Source organism: Stegodyphus dumicola, chromosome 1, assembly GCF_044657685.1.
Source record: "Stegodyphus dumicola isolate Sdum_Otavi_A_Nest chromosome 1, ASM4465768v1".
In the NCBI taxonomy this organism is placed as follows: domain Eukaryota; kingdom Metazoa; phylum Arthropoda; class Arachnida; order Araneae; family Eresidae; genus Stegodyphus; species Stegodyphus dumicola.
In genome coordinates this window covers 206,502,223-206,521,858 of record NC_140768.1, presented here as the reverse complement: position 1 = coordinate 206,521,858, position 19,636 = coordinate 206,502,223, and positions in this window count along the sequence as shown.

Genomic DNA, 19,636 nt, shown 5'->3' with positions numbered 1-19,636 from the left:
GTAAAAGCTTTCCTGTCGTAAGGGATCGTGCTAAATTAGAAGCGGAACTTTTCAGCGTATACCAGAAACCAATTGAAAATCTCTCAAGCTTTATTTTAAGAAAAATTCACGTCTTCAAACTCTTGTATGGAAACTGTCCGGATCCTGAGATAATTCAAGTGATTTTGCCGAGGTTACTTCCCCAAGTACAAGACTTTATTGAATTAAGGAATCCGACTACACTGGAAAAGTTATTTGAGCTAGCAATCCAGTTTGAAAGTAGAAGAACGGCGGACATTGAAAGAAGACGCCAATATCAACAACGAAACCAATTTGGTGAGCCAAGACCACAGCAAAGTCAAGCACACGGCGACGAAAGCAAAGCGAATCAGTGGGCAGGGAAACCCGAGCATCCAAAAACAGCCGGCGAACGTCGACAGTTTAATAGCAATCCAGGAAAAAAGTCTCAAGGCCAGTGGAAAAAGAAGGAAAGCATAGAAAGAAAAAAAGATTTAAACTAAAACGGATTTCTGCTGACGGGAGGGTGCGGAAATCCGAAGGCGAAGAAAACCCCTCTTCCTTCTAGTTAAATACAGTAATGGTGAAAAATTTGACTCTTCCGAAGATTGAAGTGTTGGTGAATAACATCCCAGCCATCGCACTCCTGGATACAGGCGCGCAGTGTTCCTGTGTGGCAGAAGATTTTTTTAGGAAGTATTTTCGTAAATATCGCATATATAATTCCGATAATACGACAGTGTTAGCTGCGCAAGGAGAAAGATGCAAGTGCATAGGTAAATTACCGCTATACGTTCGTATCAAAGACGAACAAGTAAAGGTTATGTTTTTTATAGTAAAGAATCTGCAAGCACATATTATCTTAGGGATAGATTTTCTTTCAGAGGCAGAAGCAACGCTGGATTTTAATGAAGCGTCCCTTAAGCTGACGATGAAACCAGTTCGAGAAGAAAAAACGGAACCACCAATGTTAAACCTTGACCACCTGCCTAAGGAAGAGCAACAAAGAATCCGACAAGTGGTAAGTGAATTTGCTTCGTTATTTAGTGATATTCCAGGATTTACTCAAGTTACTAACCATAGTATCGACACCAGAGATTCAATGCCAGTTCGCCACAAAGCATACCGGTATGATAAGAATAAAGAAAAAAATATAGAATGGCACATTGGCGATATGCTACGTAAAAAGATCATAACGCTCATCTCAATTAGTTATGCTAGCCCGGTGGTTTTATGTAAGAAAAACAATGACTATTCATTGACACATCCAAAAAGGTGGCGTTTCGCGCTTGACTATCGTAAATTAAACTCCATAACTAAATATCCGGTATATCCGTTACCTATTATTGAAGAAATTCTAAAGAACATAACGTCTACCAAATATATGACGACTTTAGACTTAACGACTGGTTATTTTCAAATAGGGGTTAGAACGGAGGACGTGCCTAAGACTGCTTTTATAACCAAGTCTGGCACTTATGCATTCCTGCGTATGCCGTTTGGCCTTTCAGGGGCACCGGCAACATTTCAGCGATGTATGGACATGGTGCTAAGGCCTGTTCTTGGAAAGTCCACATTTATCTATTTAGACGATATCATTATTACTAGTGATAATCTGGACCAACATGTACAGGATTTAAGACAGGTGTTTCATTATTAAATGAGGCCGGTCTAAGAGTTAATGTCGAAAAGTGCAAATTTGCAGCCCCTGAATTAAAATACTTAGGTTACAAAATATCTCAGAAAGGAATCGAGACAGACGAATCAAAAATAATCGCTGTGCAAAAGTATCCGCCGCCAAATACAGCGAAAAAGCTCTCTTCTTTTCTAGGACTTTGTTCATATTATAGGTCCTTTATAAAAGATTTTGCAGCTATTGCTGAACCATTGTTAAAATTAAAAAGGAAAAAGGCAAGATTCTCGTGGACGGCCGAAGCCAATCGTGCTTTCGAAAAATTAAAGTAATCATTAACGCAAGCCCCTGTGTTGAAATTTCCTGTAAAGGATGAGAATTTAGAAATTTCAGCGGATGCTTCGGATTATGCGGTAGGAGCGGTACTTTCGCAAAATCAGCAGCCCGTGGCATTTTTTAGTCGAACTTTAAATCAAACACAAAGAAATTATTCCGCGACCGAGAGAGAGGCACTTGCAGTTCTGTTAGCAGTGCAAAAGTTCCGAGTCTATTTTGGAAGAGCGCCAATAACAGTGTATTCTGATCATGCGGCGGTAACTAGATTGTACTCAGGGAAAAACTTATCCCCAAGGTTAATAAGATGGGCACTAATGCTACAAGAATATAATCTGGTAATCAAGCATACCCCCGGAAAGGAAAATATCGTAGCAGATGCCCTATCCAGAATAAAAATAGATGAAGAAGGTAATACTGTAAAGGTGGCAATGCTCACAGCATGTACAATAAATTCCCGAGAAACTGTAATAACCGAACTGGGTAAGGATCCTGAGTTTCAAAACATTTATGAGTATTTAAAGGATCCTGAAAATTTTAGCCACCAAGACATTGTGGCGATAAGAATTAGGGCGGCCCATTACGAACTAATAGATGGTCTATTATTTTATACAAAAATTACAAATTCCAACAACGAATTTCGACCTGTTATCCCAGCTAGTCTTAGATTAAATATCCTGCAAGAGCTCCATGACAGCCCATTAGCTTCTCATGCTGGTATTCGAAAAACTATCCAACGCGTACGCGAGGCAGTCTATTTTCCTGAACTGCAAAAGTTAACAAGGGCGTATGTCCAGTCCTGCCCAACATGTCAAGCAGTTAATTATATTAATTTCCGCCCGGCCGGGTTTCTAAATAGTATTAAATCCGAATTTCCAAATGAAATAATTGGCATCGATTTATTGGGCCTTTCCCAAAAAGTCAGTTAAATAAAAGTCGCTATCTCCTTATTATGGTTTATCATTTTAGTAAGTGGACCGAAATTGTTCCCTTAAAACGAGCCTCCGCGAAATTAGTTACTGATTCTATTTTAAATAAATATATTTTAAAATACGTGGCGCCCCTAAAAGTTATATCGGATAATGGTCCTCAATTTGTAAGTAATATATTTGAAGACATGTGCCAAAAACTGGGCATACGTCATTTAAAAATGGTCCCGTATCGGCCGCAATCAAATATAGCGGAACGGGTCAATAGAAATATAGTGAAAATTATCCGTAGTTATGTTAAAAATTTTCATAAAAGCTGGGATAACTATGTCAATGAATTTGCTTTCGCCCTTAGGACCGCAAAACCTGATACAACGGGCAAAACTCCTGCTGAGTTATTTTTAGGCAGAAAGATTATAACGCCGTTAGATAAATTATTTTATGTGCAACAAAGAGCCCCAGAATTTAAAATGGGTGATATAGAAAAATTAATTAAAGAAGCGAAAAAGAACACTGAAGTAGCACAAAGAAACAGAAGCTCTATTATGATATGAAACGACGGGGAGTAACTTATAAAGTAGGAGATGAAGTATTAAAAATTAAGCATTCACTTTCTTCAGCACCAGAAGATAAAACCGCCAAATTTTTTCCACGGTTTGAAGGACCATATGTCATAGAAAAAATAACTCAGGCTGTAGTGGTGTTAAAAGCCAGGAATGGTGAAACATGCTCCGCAAACATTGACCAAATAAAACCATACTATGGCCGTAATAAAATGCAAACATTTAAAGATCTTTTGCAGGATCCGGCACGGCAGGCACTGCAGGCTTAAGCTCCAGAGGTGGAACAACGACAAGCACAAGGACAAGCCATTAGGAGGCAGAAGCAATTGAAAAGAAAGTTTCCCCGTTGGAAAATTGAAGGTAACAAGAATAAGAAGCCGTTCCACCGACCACAAAAGAGAGCGCACGACCACCCCAGAATGAAGAAGGGAGAAGTACGACGAATGCAAAGAGAGCCAGGAGAAATAACGGCAACTATAACCCGGCTCACAAACGGAAGATCTACTCATCGGACAGGACTCTACGCAGCAAATGTCGCCGAATTGCGGAAGGACCACCACCGGCGGAGGAAAAGATACAAGGAAAATTTGAACGGCCAGCAACGAGATCCAAGCAGGAACGAGAGAGAAGTGTCCCGGTTCCGCCAAGACCAGCGGCCATCAAACGGCCAAGACCACAGGCAGAGGCGAAAAAGAAGGTATTCAAGGGTGACCGAACTCGAGGGAAAAGAAAGCTCCTAGAGGAAGGCTTTGAAGGGCGAGCTCGCACAAGAAGGAGGATAAATCAAACACGAATCGTTGCTACCTTCCAGGACTGGGCAGAGAAAAGAATGTCCGAATATCACAAAGATAAGTAAAATTTTATGTTACTTTGCAAACTTAAGTTAATCTTTCATTCTTACTGAAGAAGTTTTACCTCATGTGAGGTCTACCTTTATCGCCAAAAAGGCGAGAAATGAGTTGTTACCGAATTTGGTATTATGTTTTTCAATTACTCGCGCGTAAAACTAAACTTGATGTATAATAGGAATGTGTAAATACTTGAATATTGTAAAAGTTATTGTAGAAAATTTTATTTAAAAGATTCTGGCAAGAAAGAAGTTTTGGTCTGAAAGATTTTTGAAATGTAGTGTTTCAATGTAGAAGAATTGCCACTTGCTTGGAAAAGAATAGAAGTTAACAATGTACTACTAATGTATGTTTTAAATTGCGTAAAATTAACGGCATGTTAATATGTTCTTATATACAATGTGAACTGTTATTTTAAATGTTAAGAAATACTGTGATATGGTAAAAGTGAAAGTAATGCCAAAAGTTTTAAACTTATTCGTGTGACTGAAAAAAAAAGAGAAAAGTATTGTGAATATGTGTTAAAGGTTGAATGAATGTAGTTAGGCTCTCTGACGCTACACTTCAGAGTTAGCCACTTTCAGAATGGTACCTCAGGGTTTAGAGATGAAGATAGGGTGTGTTACGAGGTCTTGTTATGTTGAATTTTAACACGTTAGTGTTTTGATTGTAGGCGGCAGTGTTGAACACTGGTACATAAACACATTCGTGTTCGGTGTTTTCTTTTACAACATATGTCAGAGAGCACGGGGAGAAATAATTAAATAAAGTCATGAATGAAATAAGAATGTTAGGAGAAATATAAATATTCATGTTACTTGCCATTTAATTGTGTAACATTTCATTAAACTAGTTTTCCTTCCAGATCGCTGGAAGGAACCAGATTTCAACTAAAAGCTCCTGTTTAGATGCAGTACAGATGAAAAGTAATTGTCCATGGAGCTGATAATGTAAAAACAATTTTTTTTTAAATTTCTAGTTTCTAGTGAGAAATGTTTGTAAAAGATTGGCCTCGCGTTAGATTCTAGAGCTAAAAGTTTTCAACAAGGCCGTTTTAGACCTCAGTTTCAAACTAATTAACTCTGGCGGGAAGTATGTAAGGATCTTAAGTTTTACTAACGTTTATTTTATTTTAAATCTTTACTATCACTTCTTATTTTCTACTTCCGGCCAGAATTAAAAGCTTTAACTTATTTATGCAAATTTGTCTGGCGAACGCCAAGTACTTAAGTTGTGGCTTTTTGCCAAGCAAGAGAGAGGAAGGAGTTAGTCGAAGCAGGCCGCTTGCCTTAGCAGTTTTACTCGGTTGCTGGTTGCCTTCCAGGCCAGAGGTTTAATCCTCTTAATAATTTTAAACGTATTGTAGTGTTAACAATTCTCTGTACTACATACGGCTTCCTGTTAATATACGGCCAATCTTCCACGTAGGCCCTTGTTTATTATTACAAAGTTAAGTTAGAGTTTAGTTAATATTTTTATATTCTTACGTTCAGACCACAAGTGGTTGGTCTCTGTATTCCGAAGTCCGGAAATTATTGTAAAGAGTGAAAAATAAAGGGTTTCGTATACCCTTCCTGTGTATCTTGTCTACTTCCCACATTTATTGAACATAGCTTTAATAAGCTCCCTGTTCCGAGTCAGGTCTTTGCATGTTCCCAAAGCAAGTAAGGCGGAACACTGAACCTGATAAGCTTAACATATTCGAGAGCATGTAATTTATAATGCTCATACCATGATAGGCGAGAATACACGAAACAATTTCGATCAAAATATTTAAATAACCCAGCTGTAAATACAACACTCAGTTGCTTTTCTGGGTTTAAAACGCAACTGCATTATGATATTTGTTAGCTTCTTGAAACCATTTATTTTGAAGAATAAAGCAAATTTATGTATGAAGGTCACTACCACCATGGACACATAAACTGTGGTCCTGGTAACACCTCTTTGCGATACACAAAATATTGCCGTAAAAATATGGAATAGGTTAGCGAAATTTGATACCCCTTGAAATAAACGTTTAAGAACATACATCACTTTACTGCTTTTGGAAAGGCTTCTCTTACTAAATATTCAATACAAAAAAGCACTGTTACGACTCTATACAGTAATTTGATTTTGCGATTAATGATTTTATTATTGTAATTTAAGATAATAACAATTTTATTATTGTAATTTAAGATAATAAGATCTTTCACACGCTGCTGCTGGGTAAATCTTTATGGATGTGTGCTTTAATTTCGCTTTTCATGTATTCATTAAACCATTCGATATGCCTTCCTGTGGATTGTAGTAAAATATACTTTATTTCAGCTTCTAGGTGGTCATTAATCCTTTCAATGCATCCTTTTCTACAGACTAAAAGGGCCCACCAGCGGCCGAGCGGTAAAGTCGCTGAACACTGGTAGTTCGGTCCGAGGTTCGAATCCCGCGAACGGGCTGGCTGCATGGGCGTTTTCGTGGTTTTCCCCATGTGTAACGTGTATACGAGCCAGCTTCCCTTAGAAAGTCCTCCACGAAAGGCATCCCTCCCCTTAGGCAGATAGCCTTAGTGTGCTTTGCCATAATTGAATACACCACCACTACAGACTAAAAGAAAATGTACTTTAGAATTGATTCTGAGTGTTCGTTAAGACAATGAATATATCCTTTTCATCACATTGTAAGGGAGTATATTTTAGTTTTGGCTTTCAGATGTTCATTTAAACGGTTCATTATGTCCTTTCTTACAAATGGTAAGGAAATATACTTTATTTTAATTTTCAGATGCACATTAAGACATTCAATATATCCTTTTCTATAGGTTGTAAATAAACGTATACTTTAGTTTTGCTTCCAGGTGTTATGAACTCGTTCAGTATATCCTTTTGTTCAAGTGGCTTCCAGACGTTCAGTTAGCCATTTCATATCTCCTTAGAAAATGTTACCATATGGTATTGTGGCGTAACGCTGAACATAAGAAGCCGATTACTTGAAAGTCCTGTGATTGACTCCGGACCAGACCACTGTTTCCTTTGAAGAAATTCTCCCTGCAGGAATTTATACTTTATGTATAGTAACTAAAAAATTCATTTTTCTACATTTAGTAGTTATTTCTTATTTTTAACATTATTTCCTTCGATTTATTCAATCTTTGGTCAGCAGGAATTAAGTAGCAGAGCACTGTGCTTGCAGAGATGAAGGATCAGCGAAAAATGAGATAGAAAGTTAGAGTTTGGAAAACTGTTGATTAGGAACAAAATCTGTTTGGATTTATGTTTTAATTTTCGCTTAAGAGCCACTATTTTGATGAATAAATCCTTTAGTCTTTATTACTGGAAACTCTTCTTACTGCAAGTTGGCACTGAAAACTTCACGCTTCTTCGTTACATACGAAAACTGTATTCTTGCCAAATGTTATCTTGTTTTATACGCATTACTGTTAGAGTTACTACAGCAAATCAGTTAATCTTCTGCAGGCAAAATCAAATAGGATACTAAGATGGAACTGCGCAGTTCAGAAAGATATACTGATTAAAATTGACTAAGCATGTCAAACAATCAGCGTTTTCTTTGTAAACAGTTTGCAATTATCTTAATGTTTCTAATTTCTATATTGTTGCGTTAGAAGTCTCTGCCCAGCATTTTGTATTAATTTCACTAATTGGTTTATTAATCCCTCTACCAGATACAAATCACTAAATGAAATGAATGAATCAATAAATTAATTTTTTAAGCATTTTCAAATATTTTAGTGACTTATTAAAAACGCAACATTATTTTTAAGTTGCTTAAATCAAAGAAAACAAATCTGTAAACAGGAAAATAGTTCAAAATAGCTTCGATAACTAAAATTCTAGGTATCTCGAATTTGAATAAATGGAATTTTGTTGTACCTAACAAACATATATGGATGTTATGCGATTAGTTGAACATCATGTATTTCATTACAATTCCTTTATTAGGCAAAATAATAAAAGAAAATTTCAATTTTTATTACAGAGGACGATGACTTAATTTAGATGATGAGGAAATTATTTTGTGCATCATTTGTTAATTAAGAGGCTTTCTATTTTTAAAATCATAGAATGTAATGAAAACTTCTTGATATGTCGTGCATTTAACACAGGTAAGGCGTTTAAGTACACTATCCTCTATTTATCACAGTTTTACTAAAGAATAAGTTAGAATAACTATGAAATCTTTATTTAACAAGTTAGAGAATTTGCTAAACTCAAGTAGAACAGAAATCAAAATTAACAGTCTTCAAAAACATTAAAAAAGATCTGATGTGTGCATCACTTGACTTCTTTGTACGGAATATTAAGTTATACGCATTTATTTATTTATTTATTTATTTATTTATTTTTTTTTTTTTTTTTTTTGCATTTCATTTAAACTTATTGGATTGAATTAAATCTGCTTCGTCGATAGCGCCATAAACCAGCATAGAATAAATGCACTCTTTAAAATTCACTATATTTGTTAACCATAGCGACGATCTGGCTCTAGGTTCACTTAAAATCATTACATTTCATTCATTTTATAACTCCAACTTCCGCTGTATGCCAAGATTAGCATGAAAAGTTCATGCTGTGTTGCGGCTATCAGAACTTTGTATGCCAGAAGGGCACTTCAAGTAGAATGACTACGGCACAGTAAGTCCAGGAGGACAGGATAGAAGATGGGATTTTTATAACTCAGACTGCACAAAATTTATATCATCTGAAGAATTATCTAATCGCTGCCACATGTTCTATACAAATACTATAATAAATCTAAAACAACGTATAAAAAAAATTAAAGAACCCAAAAAAAAAAAAAAAAAAAAAAAAACACTTTTTTACAAACGATTCAGTATTTCTCATTCAATTAATACAGTTCTCACTTCACGACAAGGCAAAAATACATAAACACTCAAAATATCTATATTAAAAATTACGAAGTAAATCTTAAACACTTATTTCCTCGAATAAATTCCAGAATGGATTAAACATGATTTAATTCGCAATAATAAAAGAAGGCGTTATCTTTGTTGTTGCGAAGCTTAGCTTCTCTAGATTGGCAACAAATCCACTATACTGCTAAGTTTCAAATGTAAATAAAAATGGCCGCCATGGAAAAATTATTAGGCTTAGCGGCACTTAAACAATCTTTAAATTGTTGATAATTCTAAAAATATTGCATACAGATTTACTAAAGGCATAAAAACCTTAAACAGAAGATAAAAACAACATAATTCAATCACTTTTAAAGCAAAACATGCACAATTTACAAACATATAAGAATAAAGAAATTGAAATCACCGAGCCGAGTAACAGAGTGGATATATATACGTACATTTATATACTTCTGGTGCGACCAATTGCAACCAAAATATGAGGTGCACATTTGCATGTTATAGTAGTCCTATATACAAAGTTTCAACGTTATGAGGCTATTCGTTTTTGAGTTATGCGAGATACATGTATACATACGTACGTAGGAACGCACAGGCGCCACGAAAAATTATCTTCAGAATTCAATTAAATTAGTTTTATAAATTTTTTGGTGGAAAAGATTGCTTTATTTTGTCCTTACGTACAGATGTCACGCAAAAACATCGTTAAATTACATTCGATAGCGGTCAAAATGGATATTTTCGTTAAAATATGATACCTGAAATTTTTCACGATTACAACACTTCCTTTTTACTTCGTACAAGGAAGTAAAAAGGGCAATAACATGTACGTTTATATTAAAGATTTAAGATTACGATTTAAAGAAAATATCGCCCTTTGTAGTCATAATTTTAGAAAAAAGAATTAAGTCATAAAATTCTGAAGTTAAAATAATTTTTTGCTGTTGACGACTGATACATACGTAGCAAGATACACAGTTTTGTACAGATTTGTAATTGTATGTGGCATTCGAAACATCTTCTAAAAACTACAATAACGATGTAATATAAGTTAATGTATGTCAATTACACTTACCGCCGCATAAAATGGTTGAAATATTTGACATGTGAAATTAATATCATTGTATCAGTAGGCCAAATTTATTGTGGATGCATTAACGCGATTATTGACAGAGTCTCTCTCTACCCCTTTTGAAAATCTGCTAACTCTGATCGTTTAATTTTTCACCAATAGCTAAGGTCCATGCTTTTAACCAATCTCCTCATTCCTCGCCATCACCTGATATTCCTGACCAATTTCTTTGCTGCTACATCACATGACGGAATCAGTTATCATGAAAAGATGTTCTTAAATGATACGAACTTTACTGTTCAGTGTTAAACAAGGCTAGCCTAAATACGCCTGGTTCAAGCCTAATTATGCCTTTTTTCATGGCCTGGCCTTGGCCTGCGGTTACTCATATTAAAATTAGTTCATGTGATTAGAAGCAATAAATGGACCTCTTAAGTGAACTTAATTTAAGATACAAAATTATTTTAATTGACTTATCCCAATAAATAAAAATCTGAAATAGCAAAACTTATTTATGATTTTAAGACTGGTTGGCTAACGAAGAAATGGAGCTATTTCTCTTATCCGACTTATGTAGTTTTGCTATTTCAGATTATTATCGTAGTTTAAATTCACTTAAGAGGTATCGTAGTTTAAATTCACTTAAGGTTAAACTTAAGAGGTTTATTGCTTTTAATTACATAGACTAATTTTAATATGAGTAACCGCAGGCCAAGGCCAGGCCATGAAGAAAAGGCATAATTAGGCTTGTACCTGGGCGTAATTTGGCTAGCCTTGTTTAACATTGAACAGTAAAGTTCGTATCATATAAGACATCTTTTCATGATAACTGATTCCGTCATATGATGTATATATATATATATGGTATATGTGTGTGTGTAAGATATAAAATATGAAAGAAAAGTACTAACTTAATTCGGAAATAGCCCTTTTAATCCTAACTGTAATTTGGCTATGACAACTTCGAAGAATCTGCATTGCGTCGCTTAAGTCATATTATTTCATCTGTAATGATCTAAAATGCTGTATTTTTAACAGATGTTGTAATGTTAAGCTTTCTAAGTAATTGCAGATTGATTAAACTGGAAAGATAATTAAAACATCTTTTTTCGAATGGCAGCACTCTGAGATTTGGCTGATATGTGTATGATAATGTAACGATCCAAAAATTCTGAATAGACTTCACTAAGGATATTTCTAACTTCAAAACCAGAAATTAATGCTGCTTACGGAAATGTACACAGTACAATAGTTCAGATTTTAACATCGCTCAATTTTTCCTTTTTCGAAAGTGAAGAGTGGTAATAAAAAAATGATTGACCTAAAAACAGACTAGAAAATGCAAAGGAATATAGGAATATATTATTCAATCATTGTTTATGTTATTTATATTTTATTCTATTAGTGAAACAACACACAAGAATTATAATATATTGCATGGTTAAAATTAAAGATTAATCTGGGAACATATGTTCACTGATAAATATTTTCATTCAGTGTTCAAAGATGTAATTATACTATATTTTCATTATCCGCATGTAAACGAAAAATTGGATTTCTGGTCATAGGTTAAGGTAAAAAATAGGGAAATTAGGCGACTGACAACATGCTACGCTAGAGGCATATTGGAACTCGGGTTTGTAGTGTTGTTTAAACTTAATGCTGTTTCTGGTAGCGATCAGTATTCATTAGCTGTGACTCATGGTTTGAAGACTATGAAAAAACATATCTCTGTGTTCTAATACATTAAAGTCAGAAAGAACTATGCTGAGAATTCAAAAAGTAGTTTTGAACATATATCTTGTATAAGTGCATTTAGCTTATACAAGATAAACGTTTAGACATTTTTTTCCACAAGCTTGTTTTAGATTTTTAAAAGTCTAAAATTAATTATAGACTTTTACAGGAAACGTTGAACTTTTCCCATAAATATAAAAAAAAGTAGGTTTTCTTACTAGGATTCTGATATTCGATTATATTGCATTTTATTAAATTATGTACTCATTAAAGAAAACAAAACCTATGCTTGTCACATGTTGCCAGTTTCATGCTGTAGATGACGTTACATACTTTTTAGTATATCAGATTAATGTAAGAATACAATTTTTGATGTAATTTTTAGTCCAAAGGGGCTTTGTCCCTGAGGAACTATTGTTTTCTTTTGCCATTTTGCGTCGAATCACTCTGATGCTCGTTTCAACTTTCAAACTGTTGCCACCAAATATTATTGCCCTGTATTATATTTGAAGAAATTAAGTAAATGTATAAGTGAATAATATATAGAAATTAAACAAATCTCTCCACAAATGTATGTATTTTTCTCGGAATGTGATAAAACAACGGTACCTAGAGCCACCAAATTTTGAATAACGTAATCCTACTGCGAATATGGGCATGTGGAAGCCCAAATTTGAAATTTGTTTTATTATCGATTTCCTATTTTGTAAAACTTTAACGAATTTTTGATTAACAAAATCAAGGATTTCAAAGCGAGCAATGGCAACGTTATACAGAAAAAAAAAAAAAAAATTATCTCAGCGCGTGAGACTGTGTATCGGAAATTCCAAAGATATGCTCGTTTAAAATTGTTTTGCGATATTGCTCTTGAATTGAATTTTATGGTTTAAGTACGAAGAAAATGATAGGTAATAAATTAGGTAACACACAAAAAATGTTAAAAAAAAAACCGCCCCTTTAGACGTCATTTAAAATCTGAAACCTTTCAGACTTTTAGACATTTTTTGTTTTTGTTTCTATTTACATTGATTTAGTTAGTTGTGAGCAGAATCAAAAGTATTCGGATATCGAATTAGATGAATATTATGCATTGTTAGAACTTATAATTAAGTTAATAGGATTAGGTTACAGATTATTTGTTTTATGACAAAACACACGAGGATTAACTGCTAAGAGAATGGATGCCTTTATGGAGAACATTTTAAGAGAAACTGACCAATACTGACGTTTCATACCGCAAAAAACATCCATGCAACCAGTCAGTTCACCAGAATTTGAACATATTTCGAACTGTTAGCGTTAAGCGTTGTTACCGATCGGCAGCTGGTGGGCTTTTAATTAATATTTAAACTCTCTAATTAGACAAATATGTATAAAAATAGTATAAAAAAGGCCAGAAAAAACATGTAGTAGGTTATATTTTATAAATATTTTTAAACTAATCAGAGGAAATACTTTTCAAATATATTATTTATTTAATAATTTAAGAGGAAAAACAAATTGCAGGCATATAAATGTCGAAAGTGGAAAGAAAGAGTATATGGACTATTTGACGTGTAGGTTTGTTAAAAATGATTTATTGAGTTTGATTTGCAAACTGCCATAAATTATGTAGCTGATACAAAAGCGGTTACGGGAGTAAAACTAAAAAGTTCTAAAAGGCAATCTGGCACCATTACGGCTTATTCGCAACCTAAATATGATTTACTCTCGATATGAATGGGGAATATCAGCAGTTCTTTCCAGAGGAATAGGTACCAAAAAGTATTATTTGTATATCAGAAAACGCTTTCAAAGCCTAAACAATTCACTATTTCATTAGGAATGAAATGTGAATTACTGTAAATGTTACAGGACGTTTTCAACATCATGTTTTGATCACAAATTCTTGCTGCGTATCGATATTGCCTCCTTGAATTGATTATGCAATTTCAAAAATATATAGCCAAATATAATAAGAGGCTACAGGAATCAATTTGGAGATTTGTCATGGCAAAATCTTTTGCAGGGGCATGATGAGGTACTTTGGTAAAATTATGTGTAGAAAAGTTCAAACACCGCTGAAAAAGTGAAGAAAAGTCTTTATGGCCAGCCAGGTTAATATAAATCCTACAGACCAGAGACAGACTTCTGGAGAAGGGATTAACTGTGGAAAATTTCAATTAACTCGTGTCTCCAAAAGCAATATTAAGTATAGTGACCGCGATGACCATGCACAGTGTATGTTGACAGTTGCACGGTTTACCCATATTTGAGTAAACTGAACATTATTGCGATACCCATGCCAATTATTCATCCACCTTTAAAATGTCAGCCCATGTCAACTACCTATGAAAATGAGGTTACCACTTACTTTGATAACCAACTGGAGAGTAATGAAGATCATAGACTAGACCAAGGTTTTTTCCCGAGGGAGGGGGGAATTTCCCCTAAGAGATTTCACAGTTTCAAGGGGAAATGCGGTCAACCCTTTACTTAGCTGTAAGTGTTTAGTTTTGAGTATAAAAAACTACTTTTATTCAAGCTTTGGTATTCGCCAACTTTTTACTGTACGTTTTGCTAAACCTTAAAAAGAAACTTAAGTCTAACTAAATGTATATATACATTTTTACTTCCTTGCATGAAGTAAAGGAAGTATTGTAATCATGAAAAATCTCGGGAATCATATTTCAACGTAAATATCCATTTTACAGCTACCAAATGCAATTTAACGATGTTTTTGCGTGACATCTTTATGTAAGAACAGAATAAAGAATGCTTTTCCCCAAAACGGATTGTAAAATAAATTTAAAATGGATTCAGAAGAGTTTTTTTTCCCGTGACGTCTGTACGTACGTATGTGCGTATCTCGCATGACTCAAAACCGAGTAACCTCAGAACCTTGAAGTTTTGTATAGGACTGCTGTAACATGTAATTGTGCATCCAATCGTGTTCAATCATCAGTGTTCAAATCGGCGGCACCAAAAGTATAGAAATACAAATATATATATGTAAAAACTACTCTGTTATTGGGTTCTGTGAGTTCCGGTTTTTTTTTTTATATATATATGTTCGTAAATTGTGCATTTTTTTCTTTGAAAGTGAATGAATTATAATTTTCATATGTTCCGGTTAAGGTTTTTTTATACTTTTAGTTAATAGATAGTTGTAGAATTATCAACAATTTAGAAGTTGTTTTAGTGCGACTAAGCCTAATACAGCAGGCATATTTGTTTACATTTGAAACTTAGTAGTATAGTGAATTAAGTCTGATTCTGCACCTTCAGTGTCTTTTTGCCGAGTGAGACCAAAAGTAAACTTTCAATTTTGTGCACCGAAACATCTGCCTTCTTGCTTGCTGGCCAAATTGCTTGTTTTGGGTCAGAAACTCTAATTTTAATTGTAAAAAAATTAACTGTTTTAATTGTATTTGGTGCTTTTTTTTTCTATATTTTTGAATTTTTAATGAAGATGTTTTGAATTTTTATGTATTTTCCTCTTGCCGAGAATTGCGAACTGAATTAATTCGATGAGAAATATATCTCTAATGAAATTCGAGGAAATATGTTTAACCGAAAGGCAACCAATTGTGTATAATTTAAGAGAGCGTATAACGAAGTCATGTGGTGTCCATATCAGATTTTTTAGTTTTGAATAGGAAGGGGAAATGATCTTCTAGCAAAGGCGAAATGGGCAAAAATGGTTGAAAATCGCTGGGCTAGACACTTGTCGTTGCACGAAGGGGTAATTTATCAAGAATTACCAACCAAAAATCAAAATCACCAATGATTAAAGTCACAAAACGCTGATAGTTTGCGATGAGTTCTATTATTGATGGTGTTATGACCTACCTTCGTTAAGGTTTAGCGACTTTTTTAATGGGTTAACACTAATATGGGTCAGTTCCCTTAGAAAGTATTAGAGAAAACCATTCATCCTCGTAGGCAGATATCCGTAGTATGAGCTTTATTTTAATGTGTAATATTAAATATTAAGAATCTGTAAAGTGTATAAACTACGTGAAAATTTTTTCTTTATTAACCATGTGCTCTACCTCCTTTCATTACTGGGTTATGGTACACTAAAATCTTGGATTTATTAATCACGTTGTATTAAATATACATAGCGAATATTTTCTTTTGAAGATTTGCTTAAGATAAATGCTAATATAATTTTCATGCACGCAAGTTTTTGAATTCATTAAATAAATGTTTTGATGCATGATTTTTGAAACTATATAAAATAACAGCCATTATTCTGGAATTTAATCTGACCAATGATGAACACACAAAAACAAATTTTTATCAAAGCTCTTTTTATTTTCCGTGTCGATTATTAATTTTACATCTATTTTTCATAACCTTTCAGTTTTTAGAAAAACGGTACAATTCTCATCGAAATGATAATAGAAGATTTTATTCAAAACGAATCGAAATGCATATAAAATAAACACATCAAAACAATAACAAAACAACAACATATGCACTAGAATAGAGTTGAAATTGTGAAATGAGTATATTACATAAAACGGTAACAATGATTATCTAATTCCATATTGCGCAAGGATTTTCAGAAAGAGAATATTGTGAAATTACTTTAAATCTTAAATAATTAGAGGCGTGCTAGAATAATTGTCAGTATAAAAATTGGTGCCTTAAAAAAGGAATTCATTGAAGTACGATAAACTGATGTAATTTATGATTGAATAAATGGCATCCAAATTGTGTGAGTCAGTTTGCGAGATTTAAAATACTTTATTATCATCTGCAATTATGAAAAGTAAGTTTCATGAAATGCTATCTGTGTTGCGATAAATATAATTCTCTAATCTGCCTGATAACTTCTTTACTTTGTTTCTAAATGGCTAGTCGTGCAAAACAATATAAGGAATTCTTTCTCTAAATTGAAATATTTTGGGCTTATTTATAATTAAAGTAACATCTATTTAATAAATTTATTTAAATTTAAATATTACTAAATTATGTAATTTATCCTAGAATTCTTAATTTACGATTTCAAGAAGTAAAGTGTGTTAGAAAAATACAATGCCTGTAAAAATATTATAAGTTATTAAATTAATATGAAGTATTTCCAAAACAACATAGATCTAAAGACGTAATAATACATAAGTATAAATAATCGTGCATGAAAATAAGCAACAATTTTTTATTTAATATTTTAACCGAATCTGTTGTAAAAGTTATTTATCGTAAAAATATCACGCAATAATAAATAAAATGACTTTATATGAGAAAGAAAGACTGCCGAAATTCAGTTTACTTTATTAGTCTTACTTATTTTTGTTTACTTTTGTATACTGTTATATATGCAATATTATCATAATCATCCAAAACTAATAAAAAAGAATCAAATAAAAAATCAATTGCATCAAAATATCAGTAATTAATTGCATAATTCATTAATTTAATTTTTCTATAGCCCTGAATTCATTAAAACTGAATAACAGAGGCATTTCAAGCTGCGTGATTTTTTTTGGGGGGGGGTAAGGGTCATAAAACACTACTGCTAGGTATTGCAGTACAGTAAAAAAAAACTATAAAGGAAACAAAAAAAATAAATAAATAAATAAAATAATCGAAGACCTTATTTTAAAACATTGCTTTGCTTTCTTATGAGCCCATCTTTACTTTTTAATTTCAAAGTTCAGTGCACTTACCAGTACATAAATTTTAAAGCTATGGTATTATAAACTATTTCTCCCGCCTTCTTGTTATGCCTTCGTGGTGTGGTGATCTGCACCCAGGGCGCGTATTCCAGAGGTCCGCTGTTCGATTCCCAGCGAAGGTGTTGCTTATTTTTCATAACTTCTGTTTCCCCAAAAAATTCTAATAGCTCTACAGTGGCGCTCGAACTAAAAAGGCGTTGGATAATGAATATCCACACCAAGGATTTGGCGATTGGGACTCCTAAAAACCCCAGTCGCCCTTTAAAAGTTTTAAAGCCCTTTAAAAGGAGTATATAAGGTATTTCTCCCGCCTTCTTGGCGTGCCTTCGTGGTGTGGTAGTTGCACGCTGGGCGCATATTCCAGAGGTCCTCGGTTCGATTACCGGCAAAGACTTGCTTATTTTTCATCACTTCTGCTTCCCCAAAAGTCCTAATAGCTCTATAGTATAACTGTTGGGATTCAATTAATATTTGCAGCACAAAAGTAACGCAGTACAAAAGTTAATACAAGTAAAATGAAAGTAAATTCATTTCTTACCTCCCCTAGATTCTCACACTGTAACGATTAAAATATATATGTTTTAAATGTTCAGAAAAATTGTATTATTATAGAATTTAACGGATAATTGTTTTTAAAACATTTATCAGAAAGTGGTTTTTTCTTTTGGAAGTTTTAAAATTCTTCTCCTTAAAAATGTCAAAAGATAAATAAAAATGTACTATTTATTTATATGTTTGTTTGCTTAACATTTATTGACTTATTATCAGTTACTGTCCATGTATCAGCTTATTTCAACATATGAAATTTAAGTTTTACAGTGGACGAGTGTGCCTTAAGAAAATGAAAAATTCTGCAAATAAAAAAAAATTAATAAGAATAACCTGCCTTCAAAAATATATCAAACTGATGGAGAATGATGAACTTCGTCCTTTTGGCTTGTGTACGAAGAGTAAAGACTTAAACTTCGACAGATAGAACGATACATCATCACAGAAAAAATACAGAAATCTTAAAAATGATGAATAGTATATCTCTGGAAATCCTTATAGGTTGAGGTATATTCATGCTCGCACACGAAACCTACATAAAAGTAAAGGAATTTAAATTTTTACCTTAAAGCGTAAAAAAAAAAAAAAAAAAAAAAAAAAAAGCTAGAATGAGTAAATTTGACTCTTTTGAACTTTAAGTTTATAAGAAAACCAAAGTGTTGAAAAAACATAAACGAGAGAACTTTCTGTTATAGAAGAAAAAGATCTGGAACTTTGCAAAAGAAGTATAGGGATTTTGGGTTCACCATAAATATTTCCTAGTCTTTAAAAGTAAACCAAATATATAAGAATGCATACTAAAAAACGAGTCCCCCCTTTTTTTTTGTATTCATCTGAGAAAATAGGGAGATGAATATTAGGAACAATTTAATTTAGACAAAGAAACAGAATTATTCCCAATCCTGAAAAAACACAAATGGGTTAGTTTTTTGAATCAGTCAATTGTATAGCATAATTGTAGGCATAATTAACTTCTTTTGCAAATATACTTCTTATCCGAAGAACACAAAAAGGCGTAATTAAAATACTGCGAGTCTTAGAAGAGGTAGCATAATTATGAAAACATAATACCTTAAAAATTTGCTATTCATAGCATAAACAATAGATTTGTTATGCAGAGAAAATTGCAGCCATTGCTAACCCAAAGGGGCGTTCGCCCAGGAGGGTTATTAGTTTCGAAAAGGCATGTTTATTGAATCACTAAAACCGTTGTATCAATTTTCAAAATGCTGCCAGATCCCTGTATTATATTTAAAGAAATTAAATAATGAAGAATCTGCATAAATATATGTATGTTTCTCGCATTGCGAAAAAACAACGATACGTAGGCTCATCAAATTTTTAATAACATAGTCCACCGCCCGAATATGAGCTCCTAGAAGACCGAATTTGGAATTTGTTTTACTGTCTATTTCGTATTTCTTGAAACT